The 20760-nt window shown below is 56.2% G+C and overlaps 8 non-coding genes and 1 pseudogene across 8 annotated transcripts; all 9 read right to left on the bottom strand.

Moving 5' to 3' along the window:
• Positions 1-1949: 1949 nt before the first annotated feature.
• On the bottom strand, positions 1950-2056 carry LOC138568488 (U6 spliceosomal RNA). The gene has a single exon (XR_011302825.1). It is a non-coding gene; the product is annotated as a U6 spliceosomal RNA (small nuclear RNA).
• A 2068-nt stretch (positions 2057-4124) lies between these two features.
• Positions 4125-4223, bottom strand: LOC138568560 (U6 spliceosomal RNA; annotated as a pseudogene).
• Positions 4224-6295: 2072 nt separating this feature from the next.
• On the bottom strand, positions 6296-6402 carry LOC138568487 (U6 spliceosomal RNA). The gene has a single exon (XR_011302824.1). It is a non-coding gene; the product is annotated as a U6 spliceosomal RNA (small nuclear RNA).
• A 2071-nt stretch (positions 6403-8473) lies between these two features.
• On the bottom strand, positions 8474-8580 carry LOC138568486 (U6 spliceosomal RNA). Its single transcript, XR_011302823.1, has one exon. It is a non-coding gene; the product is annotated as a U6 spliceosomal RNA (small nuclear RNA).
• Positions 8581-10640: 2060 nt separating this feature from the next.
• On the bottom strand, positions 10641-10747 carry LOC138568485 (U6 spliceosomal RNA). Its single transcript, XR_011302822.1, has one exon. It is a non-coding gene; the product is annotated as a U6 spliceosomal RNA (small nuclear RNA).
• Positions 10748-12815: 2068 nt separating this feature from the next.
• Positions 12816-12922, bottom strand: LOC138568484 (U6 spliceosomal RNA). The gene has a single exon (XR_011302821.1). It is a non-coding gene; the product is annotated as a U6 spliceosomal RNA (small nuclear RNA).
• A 2064-nt stretch (positions 12923-14986) lies between these two features.
• LOC138568483 (U6 spliceosomal RNA) lies at positions 14987-15093 on the bottom strand. The gene has a single exon (XR_011302819.1). It is a non-coding gene; the product is annotated as a U6 spliceosomal RNA (small nuclear RNA).
• Positions 15094-17142: 2049 nt separating this feature from the next.
• LOC138568482 (U6 spliceosomal RNA) lies at positions 17143-17249 on the bottom strand. The gene has a single exon (XR_011302818.1). It is a non-coding gene; the product is annotated as a U6 spliceosomal RNA (small nuclear RNA).
• A 2072-nt stretch (positions 17250-19321) lies between these two features.
• Positions 19322-19428, bottom strand: LOC138568481 (U6 spliceosomal RNA). Its single transcript, XR_011302817.1, has one exon. It is a non-coding gene; the product is annotated as a U6 spliceosomal RNA (small nuclear RNA).
• Between the last annotated feature and the right edge of the window lie 1332 nt (positions 19429-20760).

The following is a 20760-nucleotide window of genomic DNA, read 5'->3' as shown; positions in this document are numbered from 1 at the left end:
AGCCAGAGAGCAATGGTCCGCGCTTATTCACTGCTGCGCTGGTCCGAGAGGTGAGTTTTTGTTATTTTTGGAATGCTTGCCGGAGCAATGTAGTTGCAAAGGCTCATGGTGCAGTCTGTATGCAAAGTGATTGATCCCAGCACAATGCCTGGGTGCATTACAGTAGTCCCACAAGCCAGAGGAAACACAGAGGGCCTGCCTGTCAGGGGGCTTTGTTTGGGGGCCCATGGGCTGTTCCAAGAGAAGGCAAGAGGAGGCAGCTGGCCGGCATGTCAGTCCCCCCCCCCGCCCCCAGGGGGCGCAGGATGGCCCCCTGCTTGCATTCAGAGGCTGACTTAAAATGTTCCTTTGGCGGGGCTGGCTTCAGTGCCCTTGGCTTTTAAGTCACCGTGGGTCTGGTTCCCTTTGGCAGGTCCAGGTTCTCCCTTACAACAGCTATGGGCCGGGGGTTAGCTGCATTATCAACAGCGTCAGGGTGTGATGCGCGTGGGCTAGAAAATCAGGTCCAGCAGGGCTTGCAGGCGCACCTACCTCAGAAAGGCCCCTGGAAGGCCTGCGCGGAGGAGGATGAGGTGGGACACAAGAGGGCCAGTATGAGGCGTCTGACTACGTACGGATCAGAAGATTGTAGGGTCGACTCCTATCTGGCTCGGGTTCATTCCTTGCTTTTTGGGTCCTGCTGTTACATTTAAATCCCTAAGAGCATCTGTGCCTGCAAAGGTGCTTTAATTTTATGGGCGGGCCGTCGGTATAAGAAAGAAAGACTGGCCAAAGTCCATCCTAATACATCAGCAGCAGGGGCCCATCCCGAAAATCCCAACCAGCAGCAAATGCTTTCTGTGTCTGCGCTGTAAAGGGTGGGGGTTGGCTTGTGAACCAGTTGGGAAAATGCCACGTGTCTGTAGCACAGACCCCACCTGCTAAGAAAAGGTTGCTTCTCTCCCCTGATCCGGAACAGCAAAGGCATTCTGAGGTACACTGAAAGCCAAGGGAGAGATGGTGGCCAAGGCCTTGAGGTGCACGTCCCCTGCGCTGCCTGCTGCGCCGGTGGCCTGCCTGCCGCCCTTCACGCCCCTGATCGGCCACGATCGGCCAGAGACCTCTCTGGCCAGTTCTGCGGGCGGGCTTTTTCTCGACCTCAGACACTCAGGGAGACATCATCAGAAGGAGCACCGGAGGAGGGCTTGGCCCTTGCTGTGTGGCCTAGCCCAGCCTGGCCCTTCTCCAACCATCGGGGGCAGCAGCCAGCAGTCAGTGGGCCTGCAGAAATGGGCTCCCAGCAGGCTCTGGCTGACTGATGATTTGAATATGCACCGCCCGCCCTCCCTCCCTCCCTCTCTCTCTCTCTCTCTCTCTCTCTCTCTCTCTCTCTCTCCCCCTCTCTCTCTACTAACCCTGTTTACTCCACAGTAGCACCAGCACTGAGCTGGAAGCAGGAAGCAGAAACTGCTGCAACCCTGGGAAGGTGTGTCTGGGGCGCTTGGGGGCCTGTCAGCATCAGCAGCAGCAGAGACCAGGCCCTGATAGAGACACGCTGGGGCACGGGGTGGGGGGGGGGTGCTGCAGGATTTCAGTTACCCGTGCAGGCTGCCTGGGCCAGAGAGAACCTCTAGCTTGCAGCCCCCCAAGGAAGGATCCGGGCACCGGAAGGAAACACTGGCTGCTGACTCAGGCCCTGAGCCCCTTTGCACTTTGGCCCGTGAAGCAGATAGGCTGACAGTGATATGCGCTGTTGGCAAATAGCACCTAGGAGAGCTTAGAACTGCCCTGGCATGTAGCAATCATCACCCACTGGGCATAAGCTTGGAGCACTCGCAGCGCTATCTCCAAATAAAACGCACTCTGACGAGCTCCACGCCGAAAAGCACACCTGCCCTAATGGACAGAGGGCCTGTTTATCCCGTCAATAAATGTTGCAGCTAAAGAACATGTCTGTCCTGCTATGTGTCCAAAATATGGAACGCTTCACGAATTTGCGTGTCATCCTTGCGCAGGGGCCATGCTAATCTTCTCTGTATCGTTCCAATTTTAGTATATGTGCTGCCGAAGCGAGCACAGACTGAAGGTTGACCCAGCCCATACATAAACCCCCCCAGATCTATGATCTCTGGACATAGGGTGGCATACAATGGGCATTTCTTGAGACAGAAAGCGCTTGCTTTTGGGGGAATGATATGAAACGGAGGCAGAGAGCAATGGTCCGCGCTTATTCACTGCTGCGCTGGTCCGAGAGGTGAGTTTTTGTTATTTTTGGAATGCTTGCCGGAGCAATGTAGTTGCAAAGGCTCATGGTGCAGTCTGTATGCAAAGTGATTGATCCCAGCACAATGCCTGGGTGCATTACAGTAGTCCCACAAGCCAGAGGAAACACAGAGGGCCTGCCTGTCAGGGGGCTTTGTTTGGGGGCCCATGGGCTGTTCCAAGAGAAGGCAAGAGGAGGCAGCTGGCCGGCATGTCAGTCCCCCCCCCCGCCCCCAGGGGGCGCAGGATGGCCCCCTGCTTGCATTCAGAGGCTGACTTAAAATGTTCCTTTGGCGGGGCTGGCTTCAGTGCCCTTGGCTTTTAAGTCACCGTGGGTCTGGTTCCCTTTGGCAGGTCCAGGTTCTCCCTTACAACAGCTATGGGCCGGGGGTTAGCTGCATTATCAACAGCGTCAGGGTGTGATGCGCGTGGGCTAGAAAATCAGGTCCAGCAGGGCTTGCAGGCGCACCTACCTCAGAAAGGCCCCTGGAAGGCCTGCGCGGAGGAGGATGAGGTGGGACACAAGAGGGCCAGTATGAGGCGTCTGACTACGTACGGATCAGAAGATTGTAGGGTCGACTCCTATCTGGCTCGGGTTCATTCCTTGCTTTTTGGGTCCTGCTGTTACATTTAAATCCCTAAGAGCATCTGTGCCTGCAAAGGTGCTTTAATTTTATGGGCGGGCCGTCGGTATAAGAAAGAAAGACTGGCCAAAGTCCATCCTAATACATCAGCAGCAGGGGCCCATCCCGAAAATCCCAACCAGCAGCAAATGCTTTCTGTGTCTGCGCTGTAAAGGGTGGGGGTTGGCTTGTGAACCAGTTGGGAAAATGCCACGTGTCTGTAGCACAGACCCCACCTGCTAAGAAAAGGTTGCTTCTCTCCCCTGATCCGGAACAGCAAAGGCATTCTGAGGTACACTGAAAGCCAAGGGAGAGATGGTGGCCAAGGCCTTGAGGTGCACGTCCCCTGCGCTGCCTGCTGCGCCGGTGGCCTGCCTGCCGCCCTTCACGCCCCTGATCGGCCACGATCGGCCAGAGACCTCTCTGGCCAGTTCTGCGGGCGGGCTTTTTCTCGACCTCAGACACTCAGGGAGACATCATCAGAAGGAGCACCGGAGGAGGGCTTGGCCCTTGCTGTGTGGCCTAGCCCAGCCTGGCCCTTCTCCAACCATCGGGGGCAGCAGCCAGCAGTCAGTGGGCCTGCAGAAATGGGCTCCCAGCAGGCTCTGGCTGACTGATGATTTGAATATGCACCGCCCGCCCTCCCTCCCTCCCTCTCTCTCTCTCTCTCTCTCTCTCTCTCTCTCCCCCTCTCTCTCTACTAACCCTGTTTACTCCACAGTAGCACCAGCACTGAGCTGGAAGCAGGAAGCAGAAACTGCTGCAACCCTGGGAAGGTGTGTCTGGGGCGCTTGGGGGCCTGTCAGCATCAGCAGCAGCAGAGACCAGGCCCTGATAGAGACACGCTGGGGCACGGGGTGGGGGGGGGGTGCTGCAGGATTTCAGTTACCCGTGCAGGCTGCCTGGGCCAGAGAGAACCTCTAGCTTGCAGCCCCCCAAGGAAGGATCCGGGCACCGGAAGGAAACACTGGCTGCTGACTCAGGCCCTGAGCCCCTTTGCACTTTGGCCCGTGAAGCAGATAGGCTGACAGTGATATGCGCTGTTGGCAAATAGCACCTAGGAGAGCTTAGAACTGCCCTGGCATGTAGCAATCATCACCCACTGGGCATAAGCTTGGAGCACTCGCAGCGCTATCTCCAAATAAAACGCACTCTGACGAGCTCCACGCCGAAAAGCACACCTGCCCTAATGGACAGAGGGCCTGTTTATCCCGTCAATAAATGTTGCAGCTAAAGAACATGTCTGTCCTGCTATGTGTCCAAAATATGGAACGCTTCACGAATTTGCGTGTCATCCTTGCGCAGGGGCCATGCTAATCTTCGTTCCAATTTTAGTATATGTGCTGCCGAAGCGAGCACAGACTGAAGGTTGACCCAGCCCATACATAAACCCCCCCAGATCTATGATCTCTGGACATAGGGTGGCATACAATGGGCATTTCTTGAGACAGAAAGCGCTTGCTTTTGGGGGAATGATATGAAACGGAGCCAGAGAGCAATGGTCCGCGCTTATTCACTGCTGCGCTGGTCCGAGAGGTGAGTTTTTGTTATTTTTGGAATGCTTGCCGGAGCAATGTAGTTGCAAAGGCTCATGGTGCAGTCTGTATGCAAAGTGATTGATCCCAGCACAATGCCTGGGTGCATTACAGTAGTCCCACAAGCCAGAGGAAACACAGAGGGCCTGCCTGTCAGGGGGCTTTGTTTGGGGGCCCATGGGCTGTTCCAAGAGAAGGCAAGAGGAGGCAGCTGGCCGGCATGTCAGTCCCCCCCCCCGCCCCCAGGGGGCGCAGGATGGCCCCCTGCTTGCATTCAGAGGCTGACTTAAAATGTTCCTTTGGCGGGGCTGGCTTCAGTGCCCTTGGCTTTTAAGTCACCGTGGGTCTGGTTCCCTTTGGCAGGTCCAGGTTCTCCCTTACAACAGCTATGGGCCGGGGGTTAGCTGCATTATCAACAGCGTCAGGGTGTGATGCGCGTGGGCTAGAAAATCAGGTCCAGCAGGGCTTGCAGGCGCACCTACCTCAGAAAGGCCCCTGGAAGGCCTGCGCGGAGGAGGATGAGGTGGGACACAAGAGGGCCAGTATGAGGCGTCTGACTACGTACGGATCAGAAGATTGTAGGGTCGACTCCTATCTGGCTCGGGTTCATTCCTTGCTTTTTGGGTCCTGCTGTTACATTTAAATCCCTAAGAGCATCTGTGCCTGCAAAGGTGCTTTAATTTTATGGGCGGGCCGTCGGTATAAGAAAGAAAGACTGGCCAAAGTCCATCCTAATACATCAGCAGCAGGGGCCCATCCCGAAAATCCCAACCAGCAGCAAATGCTTTCTGTGTCTGCGCTGTAAAGGGTGGGGGTTGGCTTGTGAACCAGTTGGGAAAATGCCACGTGTCTGTAGCACAGACCCCACCTGCTAAGAAAAGGTTGCTTCTCTCCCCTGATCCGGAACAGCAAAGGCATTCTGAGGTACACTGAAAGCCAAGGGAGAGATGGTGGCCAAGGCCTTGAGGTGCACGTCCCCTGCGCTGCCTGCTGCGCCGGTGGCCTGCCTGCCTGCCTGCCGCCCTTCACGCCCCTGATCGGCCAGAGACCTCTCTGGCCAGTTCTGCGGGCGGGCTTTTTCTCGACCTCAGACACTCAGGGAGACATCATCAGAAGGAGCACCGGAGGAGGGCTTGGCCCTTGCTGTGTGGCCTAGCCCAGCCTGGCCCTTCTCCAACCATCGGGGGCAGCAGCCAGCAGTCAGTGGGCCTGCAGAAATGGGCTCCCAGCAGGCTCTGGCTGACTGATGATTTGAATATGCACCGCCCTCCCTCCCTCCCTCCCTCCCTCTCTCTCTCTCTCTCTCTCTCTCTCTCTCTCTCTCTCCCCCTCTCTCTCTACTAACCCTGTTTACTCCACAGTAGCACCAGCACTGAGCTGGAAGCAGGAAGCAGAAACTGCTGCAACCCTGGGAAGGTGTGTCTGGGGCGCTTGGGGGCCTGTCAGCATCAGCAGCAGCAGAGACCAGGCCCTGATAGAGACACGCTGGGGCACGGGGGGGGGGGTGCTGCAGGATTTCAGTTACCCGTGCAGGCTGCCTGGGCCAGAGAGAACCTCTAGCTTGCAGCCCCCCAAGGAAGGATCCGGGCACCGGAAGGAAACACTGGCTGCTGACTCAGGCCCTGAGCCCCTTTGCACTTTGGCCCGTGAAGCAGATAGGCTGACAGTGATATGCGCTGTTGGCAAATAGCACCTAGGAGAGCTTAGAACTGCCCTGGCATGTAGCAATCATCACCCACTGGGCATAAGCTTGGAGCACTCGCAGCGCTATCTCCAAATAAAACGCACTCTGACGAGCTCCACGCCGAAAAGCACACCTGCCCTAATGGACAGAGGGCCTGTTTATCCCGTCAATAAATGTTGCAGCTAAAGAACATGTCTGTCCTGCTATGTGTCCAAAATATGGAACGCTTCACGAATTTGCGTGTCATCCTTGCGCAGGGGCCATGCTAATCTTCTCTGTATCGTTCCAATTTTAGTATATGTGCTGCCGAAGCGAGCACAGACTGAAGGTTGACCCAGCCCATACATAAACCCCCCCAGATCTATGATCTCTGGACATAGGGTGGCATACAATGGGCATTTCTTGAGACAGAAAGCGCTTGCTTTTGGGGGAATGATATGAAACGGAGGCAGAGAGCAATGGTCCGCGCTTATTCACTGCTGCGCTGGTCCGAGAGGTGAGTTTTTGTTATTTTTGGAATGCTTGCCGGAGCAATGTAGTTGCAAAGGCTCATGGTGCAGTCTGTATGCAAAGTGATTGATCCCAGCACAATGCCTGGGTGCATTACAGTAGTCCCACAAGCCAGAGGAAACACAGAGGGCCTGCCTGTCAGGGGGCTTTGTTTGGGGGCCCATGGGCTGTTCCAAGAGAAGGCAAGAGGAGGCAGCTGGCCGGCATGTCAGTCCCCCCCCCCGCCCCCAGGGGGCGCAGGATGGCCCCCTGCTTGCATTCAGAGGCTGACTTAAAATGTTCCTTTGGCGGGGCTGGCTTCAGTGCCCTTGGCTTTTAAGTCACCGTGGGTCTGGTTCCCTTTGGCAGGTCCAGGTTCTCCCTTACAACAGCTATGGGCCGGGGGTTAGCTGCATTATCAACAGCGTCAGGGTGTGATGCGCGTGGGCTAGAAAATCAGGTCCAGCAGGGCTTGCAGGCGCACCTACCTCAGAAAGGCCCCTGGAAGGCCTGCGCGGAGGAGGATGAGGTGGGACACAAGAGGGCCAGTATGAGGCGTCTGACTACGTACGGATCAGAAGATTGTAGGGTCGACTCCTATCTGGCTCGGGTTCATTCCTTGCTTTTTGGGTCCTGCTGTTACATTTAAATCCCTAAGAGCATCTGTGCCTGCAAAGGTGCTTTAATTTTATGGGCGGGCCGTCGGTATAAGAAAGAAAGACTGGCCAAAGTCCATCCTAATACATCAGCAGCAGGGGCCCATCCCGAAAATCCCAACCAGCAGCAAATGCTTTCTGTGTCTGCGCTGTAAAGGGTGGGGGTTGGCTTGTGAACCAGTTGGGAAAATGCCACGTGTCTGTAGCACAGACCCCACCTGCTAAGAAAAGGTTGCTTCTCTCCCCTGATCCGGAACAGCAAAGGCATTCTGAGGTACACTGAAAGCCAAGGGAGAGATGGTGGCCAAGGCCTTGAGGTGCACGTCCCCTGCGCTGCCTGCTGCGCCGGTGGCCTGCCTGCCGCCCTTCACGCCCCTGATCGGCCACGATCGGCCAGAGACCTCTCTGGCCAGTTCTGCGGGCGGGCTTTTTCTCGACCTCAGACACTCAGGGAGACATCATCAGAAGGAGCACCGGAGGAGGGCTTGGCCCTTGCTGTGTGGCCTAGCCCAGCCTGGCCCTTCTCCAACCATCGGGGGCAGCAGCCAGCAGTCAGTGGGCCTGCAGAAATGGGCTCCCAGCAGGCTCTGGCTGACTGATGATTTGAATATGCACCGCCCGCCCTCCCTCCCTCCCTCTCTCTCTCTCTCTCTCTCTCTCTCTCTCTCTCTCCCCCTCTCTCTCTACTAACCCTGTTTACTCCACAGTAGCACCAGCACTGAGCTGGAAGCAGGAAGCAGAAACTGCTGCAACCCTGGGAAGGTGTGTCTGGGGCGCTTGGGGGCCTGTCAGCATCAGCAGCAGCAGAGACCAGGCCCTGATAGAGACACGCTGGGGCACGGGGGGGGGGGGGGTGCTGCAGGATTTCAGTTACCCGTGCAGGCTGCCTGGGCCAGAGAGAACCTCTAGCTTGCAGCCCCCCAAGGAAGGATCCGGGCACCGGAAGGAAACACTGGCTGCTGACTCAGGCCCTGAGCCCCTTTGCACTTTGGCCCGTGAAGCAGATAGGCTGACAGTGATATGCGCTGTTGGCAAATAGCACCTAGGAGAGCTTAGAACTGCCCTGGCATGTAGCAATCATCACCCACTGGGCATAAGCTTGGAGCACTCGCAGCGCTATCTCCAAATAAAACGCACTCTGACGAGCTCCACGCCGAAAAGCACACCTGCCCTAATGGACAGAGGGCCTGTTTATCCCGTCAATAAATGTTGCAGCTAAAGAACATGTCTGTCCTGCTATGTGTCCAAAATATGGAACGCTTCACGAATTTGCGTGTCATCCTTGCGCAGGGGCCATGCTAATCTTCTCTGTATCGTTCCAATTTTAGTATATGTGCTGCCGAAGCGAGCACAGACTGAAGGTTGACCCAGCCCATACATAAACCCCCCCAGATCTATGATCTCTGGACATAGGGTGGCATACAATGGGCATTTCTTGAGACAGAAAGCGCTTGCTTTTGGGGGAATGATATGAAACGGAGCCAGAGAGCAATGGTCCGCGCTTATTCACTGCTGCGCTGGTCCGAGAGGTGAGTTTTTGTTATTTTTGGAATGCTTGCCGGAGCAATGTAGTTGCAAAGGCTCATGGTGCAGTCTGTATGCAAAGTGATTGATCCCAGCACAATGCCTGGGTGCATTACAGTAGTCCCACAAGCCAGAGGAAACACAGAGGGCCTGCCTGTCAGGGGGCTTTGTTTGGGGGCCCATGGGCTGTTCCAAGAGAAGGCAAGAGGAGGCAGCTGGCCGGCATGTCAGTCCCCCCCCCCGCCCCCAGGGGGCGCAGGATGGCCCCCTGCTTGCATTCAGAGGCTGACTTAAAATGTTCCTTTGGCGGGGCTGGCTTCAGTGCCCTTGGCTTTTAAGTCACCGTGGGTCTGGTTCCCTTTGGCAGGTCCAGGTTCTCCCTTACAACAGCTATGGGCCGGGGGTTAGCTGCATTATCAACAGCGTCAGGGTGTGATGCGCGTGGGCTAGAAAATCAGGTCCAGCAGGGCTTGCAGGCGCACCTACCTCAGAAAGGCCCCTGGAAGGCCTGCGCGGAGGAGGATGAGGTGGGACACAAGAGGGCCAGTATGAGGCGTCTGACTACGTACGGATCAGAAGATTGTAGGGTCGACTCCTATCTGGCTCGGGTTCATTCCTTGCTTTTTGGGTCCTGCTGTTACATTTAAATCCCTAAGAGCATCTGTGCCTGCAAAGGTGCTTTAATTTTATGGGCGGGCCGTCGGTATAAGAAAGAAAGACTGGCCAAAGTCCATCCTAATACATCAGCAGCAGGGGCCCATCCCGAAAATCCCAACCAGCAGCAAATGCTTTCTGTGTCTGCGCTGTAAAGGGTGGGGGTTGGCTTGTGAACCAGTTGGGAAAATGCCACGTGTCTGTAGCACAGACCCCACCTGCTAAGAAAAGGTTGCTTCTCTCCCCTGATCCGGAACAGCAAAGGCATTCTGAGGTACACTGAAAGCCAAGGGAGAGATGGTGGCCAAGGCCTTGAGGTGCACGTCCCCTGCGCTGCCTGCTGCGCCGGTGGCCTGCCTGCCGCCCTTCACGCCCCTGATCGGCCAGAGACCTCTCTGGCCAGTTCTGCGGGCGGGCTTTTTCTCGACCTCAGACACTCAGGGAGACATCATCAGAAGGAGCACCGGAGGAGGGCTTGGCCCTTGCTGTGTGGCCTAGCCCAGCCTGGCCCTTCTCCAACCATCGGGGGCAGCAGCCAGCAGTCAGTGGGCCTGCAGAAATGGGCTCCCAGCAGGCTCTGGCTGACTGATGATTTGAATATGCACCGCCCTCCCTCCCTCCCTCCCTCTCTCTCTCTCTCTCTCTCTCTCTCTCTCTCTCTCTCCCCCTCTCTCTCTACTAACCCTGTTTACTCCACAGTAGCACCAGCACTGAGCTGGAAGCAGGAAGCAGAAACTGCTGCAACCCTGGGAAGGTGTGTCTGGGGCGCTTGGGGGCCTGTCAGCATCAGCAGCAGCAGAGACCAGGCCCTGATAGAGACACGCTGGGGCACGGGGGGGGGGGTGCTGCAGGATTTCAGTTACCCGTGCAGGCTGCCTGGGCCAGAGAGAACCTCTAGCTTGCAGCCCCCCAAGGAAGGATCCGGGCACCGGAAGGAAACACTGGCTGCTGACTCAGGCCCTGAGCCCCTTTGCACTTTGGCCCGTGAAGCAGATAGGCTGACAGTGATATGCGCTGTTGGCAAATAGCACCTAGGAGAGCTTAGAACTGCCCTGGCATGTAGCAATCATCACCCACTGGGCATAAGCTTGGAGCACTCGCAGCGCTATCTCCAAATAAAACGCACTCTGACGAGCTCCACGCCGAAAAGCACACCTGCCCTAATGGACAGAGGGCCTGTTTATCCCGTCAATAAATGTTGCAGCTAAAGAACATGTCTGTCCTGCTATGTGTCCAAAATATGGAACGCTTCACGAATTTGCGTGTCATCCTTGCGCAGGGGCCATGCTAATCTTCTCTGTATCGTTCCAATTTTAGTATATGTGCTGCCGAAGCGAGCACAGACTGAAGGTTGACCCAGCCCATACATAAACCCCCCCAGATCTATGATCTCTGGACATAGGGTGGCATACAATGGGCATTTCTTGAGACAGAAAGCGCTTGCTTTTGGGGGAATGATATGAAACGGAGGCAGAGAGCAATGGTCCGCGCTTATTCACTGCTGCGCTGGTCCGAGAGGTGAGTTTTTGTTATTTTTGGAATGCTTGCCGGAGCAATGTAGTTGCAAAGGCTCATGGTGCAGTCTGTATGCAAAGTGATTGATCCCAGCACAATGCCTGGGTGCATTACAGTAGTCCCACAAGCCAGAGGAAACACAGAGGGCCTGCCTGTCAGGGGGCTTTGTTTGGGGGCCCATGGGCTGTTCCAAGAGAAGGCAAGAGGAGGCAGCTGGCCGGCATGTCAGTCCCCCCCCCCGCCCCCAGGGGGCGCAGGATGGCCCCCTGCTTGCATTCAGAGGCTGACTTAAAATGTTCCTTTGGCGGGGCTGGCTTCAGTGCCCTTGGCTTTTAAGTCACCGTGGGTCTGGTTCCCTTTGGCAGGTCCAGGTTCTCCCTTACAACAGCTATGGGCCGGGGGTTAGCTGCATTATCAACAGCGTCAGGGTGTGATGCGCGTGGGCTAGAAAATCAGGTCCAGCAGGGCTTGCAGGCGCACCTACCTCAGAAAGGCCCCTGGAAGGCCTGCGCGGAGGAGGATGAGGTGGGACACAAGAGGGCCAGTATGAGGCGTCTGACTACGTACGGATCAGAAGATTGTAGGGTCGACTCCTATCTGGCTCGGGTTCATTCCTTGCTTTTTGGGTCCTGCTGTTACATTTAAATCCCTAAGAGCATCTGTGCCTGCAAAGGTGCTTTAATTTTATGGGCGGGCCGTCGGTATAAGAAAGAAAGACTGGCCAAAGTCCATCCTAATACATCAGCAGCAGGGGCCCATCCCGAAAATCCCAACCAGCAGCAAATGCTTTCTGTGTCTGCGCTGTAAAGGGTGGGGGTTGGCTTGTGAACCAGTTGGGAAAATGCCACGTGTCTGTAGCACAGACCCCACCTGCTAAGAAAAGGTTGCTTCTCTCCCCTGATCCGGAACAGCAAAGGCATTCTGAGGTACACTGAAAGCCAAGGGAGAGATGGTGGCCAAGGCCTTGAGGTGCACGTCCCCTGCGCTGCCTGCTGCGCCGGTGGCCTGCCTGCCGCCCTTCACGCCCCTGATCGGCCACGATCGGCCAGAGACCTCTCTGGCCAGTTCTGCGGGCGGGCTTTTTCTCGACCTCAGACACTCAGGGAGACATCATCAGAAGGAGCACCGGAGGAGGGCTTGGCCCTTGCTGTGTGGCCTAGCCCAGCCTGGCCCTTCTCCAACCATCGGGGGCAGCAGCCAGCAGTCAGTGGGCCTGCAGAAATGGGCTCCCAGCAGGCTCTGGCTGACTGATGATTTGAATATGCACCGCCCTCCCTCCCTCCCTCCCTCCCTCTCTCTCTCTCTCTCTCTCTCTCTCTCTCCCCCTCTCTCTCTACTAACCCTGTTTACTCCACAGTAGCACCAGCACTGAGCTGGAAGCAGGAAGCAGAAACTGCTGCAACCCTGGGAAGGTGTGTCTGGGGCGCTTGGGGGCCTGTCAGCATCAGCAGCAGCAGAGACCAGGCCCTGATAGAGACACGCTGGGGCACGGGGGGGGGGGGGTGCTGCAGGATTTCAGTTACCCGTGCAGGCTGCCTGGGCCAGAGAGAACCTCTAGCTTGCAGCCCCCCAAGGAAGGATCCGGGCACCGGAAGGAAACACTGGCTGCTGACTCAGGCCCTGAGCCCCTTTGCACTTTGGCCCGTGAAGCAGATAGGCTGACAGTGATATGCGCTGTTGGCAAATAGCACCTAGGAGAGCTTAGAACTGCCCTGGCATGTAGCAATCATCACCCACTGGGCATAAGCTTGGAGCACTCGCAGCGCTATCTCCAAATAAAACGCACTCTGACGAGCTCCACGCCGAAAAGCACACCTGCCCTAATGGACAGAGGGCCTGTTTATCCCGTCAATAAATGTTGCAGCTAAAGAACATGTCTGTCCTGCTATGTGTCCAAAATATGGAACGCTTCACGAATTTGCGTGTCATCCTTGCGCAGGGGCCATGCTAATCTTCTCTGTATCGTTCCAATTTTAGTATATGTGCTGCCGAAGCGAGCACAGACTGAAGGTTGACCCAGCCCATACATAAACCCCCCCAGATCTATGATCTCTGGACATAGGGTGGCATACAATGGGCATTTCTTGAGACAGAAAGCGCTTGCTTTTGGGGGAATGATATGAAACGGAGCCAGAGAGCAATGGTCCGCGCTTATTCACTGCTGCGCTGGTCCGAGAGGTGAGTTTTTGTTATTTTTGGAATGCTTGCCGGAGCAATGTAGTTGCAAAGGCTCATGGTGCAGTCTGTATGCAAAGTGATTGATCCCAGCACAATGCCTGGGTGCATTACAGTAGTCCCACAAGCCAGAGGAAACACAGAGGGCCTGCCTGTCAGGGGGCTTTGTTTGGGGGCCCATGGGCTGTTCCAAGAGAAGGCAAGAGGAGGCAGCTGGCCGGCATGTCAGTCCCCCCCCCCGCCCCCAGGGGGCGCAGGATGGCCCCCTGCTTGCATTCAGAGGCTGACTTAAAATGTTCCTTTGGCGGGGCTGGCTTCAGTGCCCTTGGCTTTTAAGTCACCGTGGGTCTGGTTCCCTTTGGCAGGTCCAGGTTCTCCCTTACAACAGCTATGGGCCGGGGGTTAGCTGCATTATCAACAGCGTCAGGGTGTGATGCGCGTGGGCTAGAAAATCAGGTCCAGCAGGGCTTGCAGGCGCACCTACCTCAGAAAGGCCCCTGGAAGGCCTGCGCGGAGGAGGATGAGGTGGGACACAAGAGGGCCAGTATGAGGCGTCTGACTACGTACGGATCAGAAGATTGTAGGGTCGACTCCTATCTGGCTCGGGTTCATTCCTTGCTTTTTGGGTCCTGCTGTTACATTTAAATCCCTAAGAGCATCGTGCCTGCAAAGGTGCTTTAATTTTATGGGCGGGCCGTCGGTATAAGAAAGAAAGACTGGCCAAAGTCCATCCTAATACATCAGCAGCAGGGGCCCATCCCGAAAATCCCAACCAGCAGCAAATGCTTTCTGTGTCTGCGCTGTAAAGGGTGGGGGTTGGCTTGTGAACCAGTTGGGAAAATGCCACGTGTCTGTAGCACAGACCCCACCTGCTAAGAAAAGGTTGCTTCTCTCCCCTGATCCGGAACAGCAAAGGCATTCTGAGGTACACTGAAAGCCAAGGGAGAGATGGTGGCCAAGGCCTTGAGGTGCACGTCCCCTGCGCTGCCTGCTGCGCCGGTGGCCTGCCTGCCGCCCTTCACGCCCCTGATCGGCCAGAGACCTCTCTGGCCAGTTCTGCGGGCGGGCTTTTTCTCGACCTCAGACACTCAGGGAGACATCATCAGAAGGAGCACCGGAGGAGGGCTTGGCCCTTGCTGTGTGGCCTAGCCCAGCCTGGCCCTTCTCCAACCATCGGGGGCAGCAGCCAGCAGTCAGTGGGCCTGCAGAAATGGGCTCCCAGCAGGCTCTGGCTGACTGATGATTTGAATATGCACCGCCCTCCCTCCCTCCCTCCCTCCCTCCTCTCTCTCTCTCTCTCTCTCTCTCTCTCTCTCTCTCCCCCTCTCTCTCTACTAACCCTGTTTACTCCACAGTAGCACCAGCACTGAGCTGGAAGCAGGAAGCAGAAACTGCTGCAACCCTGGGAAGGTGTGTCTGGGGCGCTTGGGGGCCTGTCAGCATCAGCAGCAGCAGAGACCAGGCCCTGATAGAGACACGCTGGGGCACGGGGGGGGGGGTGCTGCAGGATTTCAGTTACCCGTGCAGGCTGCCTGGGCCAGAGAGAACCTCTAGCTTGCAGCCCCCCAAGGAAGGATCCGGGCACCGGAAGGAAACACTGGCTGCTGACTCAGGCCCTGAGCCCCTTTGCACTTTGGCCCGTGAAGCAGATAGGCTGACAGTGATATGCGCTGTTGGCAAATAGCACCTAGGAGAGCTTAGAACTGCCCTGGCATGTAGCAATCATCACCCACTGGGCATAAGCTTGGAGCACTCGCAGCGCTATCTCCAAATAAAACGCACTCTGACGAGCTCCACGCCGAAAAGCACACCTGCCCTAATGGACAGAGGGCCTGTTTATCCCGTCAATAAATGTTGCAGCTAAAGAACATGTCTGTCCTGCTATGTGTCCAAAATATGGAACGCTTCACGAATTTGCGTGTCATCCTTGCGCAGGGGCCATGCTAATCTTCTCTGTATCGTTCCAATTTTAGTATATGTGCTGCCGAAGCGAGCACAGACTGAAGGTTGACCCAGCCCATACATAAACCCCCCCAGATCTATGATCTCTGGACATAGGGTGGCATACAATGGGCATTTCTTGAGACAGAAAGCGCTTGCTTTTGGGGGAATGATATGAAACGGAGGCAGAGAGCAATGGTCCGCGCTTATTCACTGCTGCGCTGGTCCGAGAGGTGAGTTTTTGTTATTTTTGGAATGCTTGCCGGAGCAATGTAGTTGCAAAGGCTCATGGTGCAGTCTGTATGCAAAGTGATTGATCCCAGCACAATGCCTGGGTGCATTACAGTAGTCCCACAAGCCAGAGGAAACACAGAGGGCCTGCCTGTCAGGGGGCTTTGTTTGGGGGCCCATGGGCTGTTCCAAGAGAAGGCAAGAGGAGGCAGCTGGCCGGCATGTCAGTCCCCCCCCCCGCCCCCAGGGGGCGCAGGATGGCCCCCTGCTTGCATTCAGAGGCTGACTTAAAATGTTCCTTTGGCGGGGCTGGCTTCAGTGCCCTTGGCTTTTAAGTCACCGTGGGTCTGGTTCCCTTTGGCAGGTCCAGGTTCTCCCTTACAACAGCTATGGGCCGGGGGTTAGCTGCATTATCAACAGCGTCAGGGTGTGATGCGCGTGGGCTAGAAAATCAGGTCCAGCAGGGCTTGCAGGCGCACCTACCTCAGAAAGGCCCCTGGAAGGCCTGCGCGGAGGAGGATGAGGTGGGACACAAGAGGGCCAGTATGAGGCGTCTGACTACGTACGGATCAGAAGATTGTAGGGTCGACTCCTATCTGGCTCGGGTTCATTCCTTGCTTTTTGGGTCCTGCTGTTACATTTAAATCCCTAAGAGCATCTGTGCCTGCAAAGGTGCTTTAATTTTATGGGCGGGCCGTCGGTATAAGAAAGAAAGACTGGCCAAAGTCCATCCTAATACATCAGCAGCAGGGGCCCATCCCGAAAATCCCAACCAGCAGCAAATGCTTTCTGTGTCTGCGCTGTAAAGGGTGGGGGTTGGCTTGTGAACCAGTTGGGAAAATGCCACGTGTCTGTAGCACAGACCCCACCTGCTAAGAAAAGGTTGCTTCTCTCCCCTGATCCGGAACAGCAAAGGCATTCTGAGGTACACTGAAAGCCAAGGGAGAGATGGTGGCCAAGGCCTTGAGGTGCACGTCCCCTGCGCTGCCTGCTGCGCCGGTGGCCTGCCTGCCGCCCTTCACGCCCAGAGACCTCTCTGGCCAGTTCTGCGGGCGGGCTTTTTCTCGACCTCAGACACTCAGGGAGACATCATCAGAAGGAGCACCGGAGGAGGGCTTGGCCCTTGCTGTGTGGCCTAGCCCAGCCTGGCCCTTCTCCAACCATCGGGGGCAGCAGCCAGCAGTCAGTGGGCCTGCAGAAATGGGCTCCCAGCAGGCTCTGGCTGACTGATGATTTGAATATGCACCGCCCTCCCTCCCTCCCTCCCTCCCTCTCTCTCTCTCTCTCTCTCTCTCTCTCTCCCCCTCTCTCTCTACTAACCCTGTTTACTCCACAGTAGCACCAGCACTGAGCTGGAAGCAGGAAGCAGAAACTGCTGCAACCCTGGGAAGGTGTGTCTGGGGCGCTTGGGGGCCTGTCAGCATCAGCAGCAGCAGAGACCAGGCCCTGATAGAGACACGCTGGGGCACGGGGGGGGGGGGGGGGTGCTGCAGGATTTCAGTTACCCGTGCAGGCTGCCTGGGCCAGAGAGAACCTCTAGCTTGCAGCCCCCCAAGGAAGGATCCGGGCACCGGAAGGAAACACTGGCTGCTGACTCAGGCCCTGAGCCCCTTTGCACTTTGGCCCGTGAAGCAGATAGGCTGACAGTGATATGCGCTGTTGGCAAATAGCACCTAGGAGAGCTTAGATGCCCTGGCATGTAGCAATCATCACCCACTGGGCATAAGCTTGGAGCACTCGCAGCGCTATCTCCAAATAAAACGCACTCTGACGAGCTCCACGCCGAAAAGCACACCTGCCCTAATGGACAGAGGGCCTGTTTATCCCGTCAATAAATGTTGCAGCTAAAGAACATGTCTGTCCTGCTATGTGTCCAAAATATGGAACGCTTCACGAATTTGCGTGTCATCCTTGCGCAGGGGCCATGCTAATCTTCTCTGTATCGTTCCAATTTTAGTATATGTGCTGCCGAAGCGAGCACAGACTGAAGGTTGACCCAGCCCATACATAAACCCCCCCAGATCTATGATCTCTGGACATAGGGTGGCATACAATGGGCATTTCTTGAGACAGAAAGCGCTTGCTTTTGGGGGAATGATATGAAACGGAGCCAGAGAGCAATGGTCCGCGCTTATTCACTGCTGCGCTGGTCCGAGAGGTGAGTTTTTGTTATTTTTGGAATGCTTGCCGGAGCAATGTAGTTGCAAAGGCTCATGGTGCAGTCTGTATGCAAAGTGATTGATCCCAGCACAATGCCTGGGTGCATTACAGTAGTCCCACAAGCCAGAGGAAACACAGAGGGCCTGCCTGTCAGGGGGCTTTGTTTGGGGGCCCATGGGCTGTTCCAAGAGAAGGCAAGAGGAGGCAGCTGGCCGGCATGTCAGTCCCCCCCCCCGCCCCCAGGGGGCGCAGGATGGCCCCCTGCTTGCATTCAGAGGCTGACTTAAAATGTTCCTTTGGCGGGGCTGGCTTCAGTGCCCTTGGCTTTTAAGTCACCGTGGGTCTGGTTCCCTTTGGCAGGTCCAGGTTCTCCCTTACAACAGCTATGGGCCGGGGGTTAGCTGCATTATCAACAGCGTCAGGGTGTGATGCGCGTGGGCTAGAAAATCAGGTCCAGCAGGGCTTGCAGGCGCACCTACCTCAGAAAGGCCCCTGGAAGGCCTGCGCGGAGGAGGATGAGGTGGGACACAAGAGGGCCAGTATGAGGCGTCTGACTACGTACGGATCAGAAGATTGTAGGGTCGACTCCTATCTGGCTCGGGTTCATTCCTTGCTTTTTGGGTCCTGCTGTTACATTTAAATCCCTAAGAGCATCTGTGCCTGCAAAGGTGCTTTAATTTTATGGGCGGGCCGTCGGTATAAGAAAGAAAGACTGGCCAAAGTCCATCCTAATACATCAGCAGCAGGGGCCCATCCCGAAAATCCCAACCAGCAGCAAATGCTTTCTGTGTCTGCGCTGTAAAGGGTGGGGGTTGGCTTGTGAACCAGTTGGGAAAATGCCACGTGTCTGTAGCACAGACCCCACCTGCTAAGAAAAGGTTGCTTCTCTCCCCTGATCCGGAACAGCAAAGGCATTCTGAGGTACACTGAAAGCCAAGGGAGAGATGGTGGCCAAGGCCTTGAGGTGCACGTCCCCTGCGCTGCCTGCTGCGCCGGTGGCCTGCCTGCCGCCCTTCACGCCCCTGATCGGCCACGATCGGCCAGAGACCTCTCTGGCCAGTTCTGCGGGCGGGCTTTTTCTCGACCTCAGACACTCAGGGAGACATCATCAGAAGGAGCACCGGAGGAGGGCTTGGCCCTTGCTGTGTGGCCTAGCCCAGCCTGGCCCTTCTCCAACCATCGGGGGCAGCAGCCAGCAGTCAGTGGGCCTGCAGAAATGGGCTCCCAGCAGGCTCTGGCTGACTGATGATTTGAATATGCACCGCCCGCCCTCCCTCCCTCCTCTCTCTCTCTCTCTCTCTCTCTCTCTCTCTCTCTCCCCCTCTCTCTCTACTAACCCTGTTTACTCCACAGTAGCACCAGCACTGAGCTGGAAGCAGGAAGCAGAAACTGCTGCAACCCTGGGAAGGTGTGTCTGGGGCGCTTGGGGGCCTGTCAGCATCAGCAGCAGCAGAGACCAGGCCCTGATAGAGACACGCTGGGGCACGGGGTGGGGGGGGGGGTGCTGCAGGATTTCAGTTACCCGTGCAGGCTGCCTGGGCCAGAGAGAACCTCTAGCTTGCAGCCCCCCAAGGAAGGATCCGGGCACCGGAAGGAAACACTGGCTGCTGACTCAGGCCCTGAGCCCCTTTGCACTTTGGCCCGTGAAGCAGATAGGCTGACAGTGATATGCGCTGTTGGCAAATAGCACCTAGGAGAGCTTAGAACTGCCCTGGCATGTAGCAATCATCACCCACTGGGCATAAGCTTGGAGCACTCGCAGCGCTATCTCCAAATAAAACGCACTCTGACGAGCTCCACGCCGAAAAGCACACCTGCCCTAATGGACAGAGGGCCTGTTTATCCCGTCAATAAATGTTGCAGCTAAAGAACATGTCTGTCCTGCTATGTGTCCAAAATATGGAACGCTTCACGAATTTGCGTGTCATCCTTGCGCAGGGGCCATGCTAATCTTCTCTGTATCGTTCCAATTTTAGTATATGTGCTGCCGAAGCGAGCACAGACTGAAGGTTGACCCAGCCCATACATAAACCCCCCCAGATCTATGATCTCTGGACATAGGGTGGCATACAATGGGCATTTCTTGAGACAGAAAGCGCTTGCTTTTGGGGGAATGATATGAAACGGAGCCAGAGAGCAATGGTCCGCGCTTATTCACTGCTGCGCTGGTCCGAGAGGTGAGTTTTTGTTATTTTTGGAATGCTTGCCGGAGCAATGTAGTTGCAAAGGCTCATGGTGCAGTCTGTATGCAAAGTGATTGATCCCAGCACAATGCCTGGGTGCATTACAGTAGTCCCACAAGCCAGAGGAAACACAGAGGGCCTGCCTGTCAGGGGGCTTTGTTTGGGGGCCCATGGGCTGTTCCAAGAGAAGGCAAGAGGAGGCAGCTGGCCGGCATGTCAGTCCCCCCCCCCGCCCCCAGGGGGCGCAGGATGGCCCCCTGCTTGCATTCAGAGGCTGACTTAAAATGTTCCTTTGGCGGGGCTGGCTTCAGTGCCCTTGGCTTTTAAGTCACCGTGGGTCTGGTTCCCTTTGGCAGGTCCAGGTTCTCCCTTACAACAGCTATGGGCCGGGGGTTAGCTGCATTATCAACAGCGTCAGGGTGTGATGCGCGTGGGCTAGAAAATCAGGTCCAGCAGGGCTTGCAGGCGCACCTACCTCAGAAAGGCCCCTGGAAGGCCTGCGCGGAGGAGGATGAGGTGGGACACAAGAGGGCCAGTATGAGGCGTCTGACTACGTACGGATCAGAAGATTGTAGGGTCGACTCCTATCTGGCTCGGGTTCATTCCTTGCTTTTTGGGTCCTGCTGTTACATTTAAATCCCTAAGAGCATCTGTGCCTGCAAAGGTGCTTTAATTTTATGGGCGGGCCGTCGGTATAAGAAAGAAAGACTGGCCAAAGTCCATCCTAATACATCAGCAGCAGGGGCCCATCCCGAAAATCCCAACCAGCAGCAAATGCTTTCTGTGTCTGCGCTGTAAAGGGTGGGGGTTGGCTTGTGAACCAGTTGGGAAAATGCCACGTGTCTGTAGCACAGACCCCACCTGCTAAGAAAAGGTTGCTTCTCTCCCCTGATCCGGAACAGCAAAGGCATTCTGAGGTACACTGAAAGCCAAGGGAGAGATGGTGGCCAAGGCCTTGAGGTGCACGTCCCCTGCGCTGCCTGCTGCGCCGGTGGCCTGCCTGCCGCCCTTCACGCCCCTGATCGGCCAGAGACCTCTCTGGCCAGTTCTGCGGGCGGGCTTTTTCTCGACCTCAGACACTCAGGGAGACATCATCAGAAGGAGCACCGGAGGAGGGCTTGGCCCTTGCTGTGTGGCCTAGCCCAGCCT

Source organism: Ambystoma mexicanum, chromosome 2p, assembly GCF_040938575.1.
Source record: "Ambystoma mexicanum isolate Mex_15411 chromosome 2p, UKY_AmexF1_1, whole genome shotgun sequence".
NCBI classification, from domain to species: domain Eukaryota; kingdom Metazoa; phylum Chordata; class Amphibia; order Caudata; family Ambystomatidae; genus Ambystoma; species Ambystoma mexicanum.
This window is presented reverse-complemented; position numbering and strand designations above follow the sequence as displayed.